Raw genomic sequence first — 5,425 nt, 5'->3', positions numbered from 1 at the left:
CGCGATTCGTCTACATAAGACTCATCAGTGACGCTAATATCAAAACAGTTAAAAAGCCAAACAAGTACAAAGTTGAAGAGCATTGAGGACAACAACTGTTTTGTGCAGAAGTACAGAATTGTGTTCAATGTATATAACACTGGGAAGTTTATTTCAAGTTGTGTTGCTGTAATTGTTATAGTAAGCATAATCCATTAGGGGTCAAGAATAAGGGTAATGCAAAAACAAATGAATTCCAATAACTCTTCCTAACATCGTTCAATCAACATGACGGTATGATATGGTTACCCCACACAATGGCTGTCAACCCGGCCGATTAATAGAGCTTGTGTCAAGCGATTTCAGAGCAGTTGTATTCAAAAGACGTCATTATGGCAGAATAATCAAGTTAAGGTCTCTTTCCTGTCGCATAACTAAAGAAAATATATACTATCGTCTACTTTACAATCCGATAACCTTTTCTACTATTTATTTAAGCTTCCATTCACGCGGTCTCATGTGTATTCAGTTAACAAGGAGTATGAGATCATATTACAAAAATAAAATTCAATGTCAATTTAGTCCCGTACACATGATCGAGATCAACATGACGGCACAATATAGTCAACAGAGTTCGGTATTTATCTTTTTTACTTTTTATCCTACTAAAAGATGATGGTTGCTAGAAACGGTACAATGGGATTTGTGATTTCAAGTTATCATTGTGTAATAATAGTATTCCAAATGTCAAAATATTGTACCCTCGATATAACTATATAATCAAACAGGCAGTATAGAGCGAGGAGTAGGATACAGTGAAAATAAATCAGATGATTTAACACATGTCGCCGCTGCCTATGTAGTTAAAGTTTAAAAAATATAAATAACGTTCAGAGTGAAAGATTATTTTATATTCCATCTAATGTATAAGTACAATATTCAAGGTTGGAGACGCATGTTATGTCGGTTTGCCAGTAATGTGTAGTATGATAATCTCCGCGCTACGAGAGGTATGACACAAACAGGCATACTGAGATCTGCAAATTTTAAATACAGCGTGTTTTTTTTATACTTGATTTCCTACCACATAAAACAAATTATAGAAGGGGTAATTTATACCATTAATCGTAGTATAGTTATATCAAGGAGTAACATACGTCATATTCTGAAAGTCAGTCTAAAATGTAAAAAACCTAGTAAGAAGTGTGCATTTTAAGCATTCCAACGACAACGAGATGCGTCAAAATGTCAAACAGTCAACAGTAAATTCAATTTTAAAGTTAAAAAAAACAACACACTATTTCAGACCTTATCTTAATATTTCAATTGTACAAAATATATTTTTACCTTTGGTGTAACTCTTTCTGTAGTCTGGCTATGTCATGTTGCAATTGAGTGATATCTTGTTCAAAGTCTTGAAATTCCTCAGACTGAAAAGACGGCGTATGCATAGGATGTAATTGAGGAACTACTACATTTCTATCTGGAGGTTGAAATCTGAAACATTAAACTCACATTCATAATTCTTAACCTATGCTTACCTATATCATAATAACGTTACACAAAGAGCTGCAATAAATATCATTCGAATGAATATTTTCTATAAAGTTGAAGGAATAAAGGTAATACACATAAGTAAGCCAAGCAGGACGAAGCCGACATGATCTGCACACTTGTTTAATGGCAAAACCACCATTGTGTGATCCTATTTTGAATGAGTCTACCCATGTAGGTGATTGTTTGAACTAAAGTTTGAATAAGTTAACAATGATAGTTGAATTATATTTCAAGTTTAAAAGTTAAGAGTCACTGTTGGATTCAAAGTGCAAGTTAGAGTTTCGAGTTAGAATAATAGCTTCCTAGTTTGTTCTCATAAATAACTACTCATCAATCGTGATTCAAAAAGGAACAAAGTGGCCAACAAAATTAAAGAGAAAAACATTTAAAAATATTGTTATATTGCGGCACTAGTAGTAACATTTAAGTCTGAAACTGTTATTAGCTGTCAAATTTATGTTCACCGAATTGACTAAAGTTTTTAAGGGGAACACTATACCCACATTATTGTTTGACATTTGGATATATTAAATCCAGCATCGGCAGCGGAACAAACCATGTGTATTAATATTGATTATTTCACTTTACATTATCCAACATCACTTGTCTACAACATGCATAACACATGTTTTTTTATATGTTTCCATTATACCACACATAGCACTGACTTACTCAGTAATCGGGTCACGTGGAGTGTTTGAACATCCATTCCATTTCTGCCTTAAACTTTGTATGATTGTATCTTTGTCTTGCAATATGTATCTGTGTCTGATGAAAAGAAATACTTGTCGTATTGTCATAGTGACCGTTTCGAAGTATGAACGCAGCAGTTATCAAATCTTATAATTGAGATAGCACATAATCATTTCATTTCTTTTGTGTTTTAAATTTAAATCATTATTTTCTATCTTTGATAACTTAACTTTATACTTTTCTAGTACCTCATATAATATACTTATGTTTACTTTCAATGATCTTATAAAAAATAAGTCAGAATAACAAAAACATACATAATAGCTTCCCAGATTGAATATAGATGGTATAAGTCCTAGTAATACAAATAGTCAGAAATTGCTTTTTGCCTGTGTTTTGTAAAATGATATTTATTTTGCATTAGTTAATATATGTAATATGTTACATGCGAATTATGCTTAGGGCTCTAATTTGTTGAACACTTCGATACAAATAATTTATGTCTTTGACATTTTTTTTTTTTTTTCTGTGTCTAACTTTAACCTCTCATTAGTCATATCACAGCTTGTTTTTTAAATTGGTCTAACGTGTCTGATGAAATTTTTAGCGTACACAAATAGGTCTCTTGTTTAACTTGAACTGACTTGCAGAACAGGTTTAATGTCTAATATTAAAGCAGAGTATAGAACTTTGGTTGATTTATTATCATTCAGATATTTTCAACTTCGTCAAAAAAAAACAAAAACGAACAGATGGATGGATTATTGATTTGTGCATTTGAACTCGTACTCATACAACCTTTAATGTTTTGCTTAAAGAGTGATGTGATACGCTTGTGTACTGTACATAGTTCATTAAATAAGAAGAGATGAAAGTAAACATTAAAATGGGGAAATTATGGAAACGCTAGGAAAAATTAGGAATATTTGACTAATCAGGCCTATAAACAACTATTCCTAAACAACTGAAACGATGATTTGCAGGCGATTATATAAACGTAGACAAATCAACTTATCAATTACGCGTCCTTGTTTTTTTATATTTATGTTTATGTTTAAAGCAGGCTAAATGATCTTGGGCAATCTTTGGATGTCGTCACTATTGATAACTAGGTGGCGTCGAGTCTAAATGAAATATAAGTTGACAAATGACCATACAATTGATATTCATGTCAACTGGGCCGGTGATACCCTCCGGGACGAAACGTCCACCAGCAGTGGAATCGACCCAGCAAATAGTGTAAATAGTTATCAAAGGTACCAGGGTTATAATTTAGTACGCCAGACGCACGTTTCGTCTACATAAGACTCATCAGTGACGCTCAGTTTAAAATAGTTTTAAAGCCAAACAACTTTATAACATCTTTTCTTTGTATAGGTATCCATTGTACTATAGATATGATTGACTTACTCTATATTCGTGTCACGTAGAGTGTTTGACAATTCGTTCAATTTCTGTCTTAAATTGTGGATCGTTTTGTCCTAGTCTTCCCATATGTGTTCACGCCTGATAAACGATAAAACAATCTTAATCGAATTCATAACTAATGAAAAAATAAAATCAACGAAAGTTATATGTTTGATAAGACTCAAATATGGTTCTCCTTTCAGGAATAAGGAAATATAGATTTCTACACTGCAACAAGTGTATTACAATGTTTCCCCACTCAATACAGTTTAATTTTATTATTTAAAGCGCGAGGCTTGCCGAGCTCTTCAAATAACTAAAATTTAACTGTCGGGAATGGAGTAATATCGTAATTCACAAGTAATAGTGTAGGAATCTGCTTCTCTTATAATTTTTATCCTTCTTTTTCAAAGATTTTCAGAAATTTGTGTTCTTTATATGCGACATCATAAGGCATGGTCGCCTTTTTCATGACGTCACAATAGGAAAATTCAGAAGAAAACAAATCATTTAGACGTCATAATCAAATTTCGACTAATCATTTGCCGAGAACAGATTCTTCACTAGTGAGGAGAAGTATTTTTCTCACACCGGTCAGGAAATGTAAAAATAGCATAAAAAATAGAGAAGTTAATTTCCACCATTTAGATGTGTTTGAGGTTTTGATTTTGCCATTCATTTACGGACTTTCTGTTTTGAATTTCCCTTGCAGTTCAATTCTATTAATTATAATATTAGCAGATCCATTTGATCGACTCATTGTTGGTGTGTAAATGCCACTTTTAAGTGTCACTTTGGAGCTTTTTCGTAATGGACAGTCTTTATTGTTGGAGGAAGCCGGAGTGCTCGAAAAAATTACCACAGGTCCAGTTGAAACATAACTCAATTTAATTTTTGCTTAATTCCTAATAATGCTACACGATTAATTTATAATTCCGCAATGCAATATACGTGGAAAGAGTCTTTTAATCTGCTTGTTTGTTTCTTTTTCTTTTTGTTTCTTTTTTTCTCGTTAATTCGGGTTTGAATTGTCTTGTAAGAAAATATCTACAATTACTGTTTTGTTAAATATAACTGTCAAGTCTTCTTCCTGTAGCTACCTATAATACATACCAACTTAAAACCAACAATGCTGTTTAATACTGATCCTATTTTTTATTTTACATACTTTACTACTCGAAACACGTGCTTCATTTCCGCTGTGCTTATTTCTGGTGCCTCGGTGTCTATTTCTATGTTGCAATATAATGGTCTTGCCTCAGATTTAAGATGCTCGATTTCTAGATGCATGTTTTGCATTGGTACTGCCTGCAGATCGGACAGCCTTCTTTCTATATCATTCAAGTGCTGTATCCGCGACGAAACATTCTTAAAAGTAGTCTCCTTGAACTCCTCCACTAATGAGTTTAAATGGTTTCGTTTTTTGTCAAGGTAAGCAAATATGTATTGTTTATTTCCTTGAAGTTTTTCCCAGTTGTACTGTTCAGATTTAACTCTGTTCAATAGTTCTTGAATTTCATTCATCGTTCCGTCTTGCAGTTACGAAATTCAAACTAAAAATAGAAGATAAACATATGTAAATAAAATACTTCACATTATCCAACATGACTTGTCTACAACATGCATTACACATACTTCCTTTATATGTTTCCACTATACCCCACATAGCATTGACTTACTCAGTAATCCGGTTACGTTGAATGTTTTAACATCCATTCCATTTCGGCCTAAAATTGTGTATGATTGTATCTTTGCTTTGCAATATGTATCAATGTCTGATGAAAAGAAA

At 32.7% G+C, this 5,425-nt stretch overlaps 1 long non-coding RNA gene across 1 annotated transcript; it reads right to left on the bottom strand.

Moving 5' to 3' along the window:
- Positions 1-1,325: 1,325 nt before the first annotated feature.
- Positions 1,326-5,210, bottom strand: LOC143042777 (uncharacterized). The gene is made up of 4 exons (XR_012968119.1): positions 4,805-5,210; positions 3,640-3,735; positions 2,209-2,304; positions 1,326-1,476 (listed from the first exon to the last, which is right to left on the bottom strand). It is a non-coding gene; the product is annotated as an uncharacterized LOC143042777 (long non-coding RNA).
- Between the last annotated feature and the right edge of the window lie 215 nt (positions 5,211-5,425).

This window comes from Mytilus galloprovincialis, chromosome 8 (genome assembly GCF_965363235.1).
Source record: "Mytilus galloprovincialis chromosome 8, xbMytGall1.hap1.1, whole genome shotgun sequence".
Taxonomy (NCBI): domain Eukaryota; kingdom Metazoa; phylum Mollusca; class Bivalvia; order Mytilida; family Mytilidae; genus Mytilus; species Mytilus galloprovincialis.
Note: the sequence above shows the minus strand (reverse complement) of the source record. Positions and strands in the feature narration are given on the sequence as shown.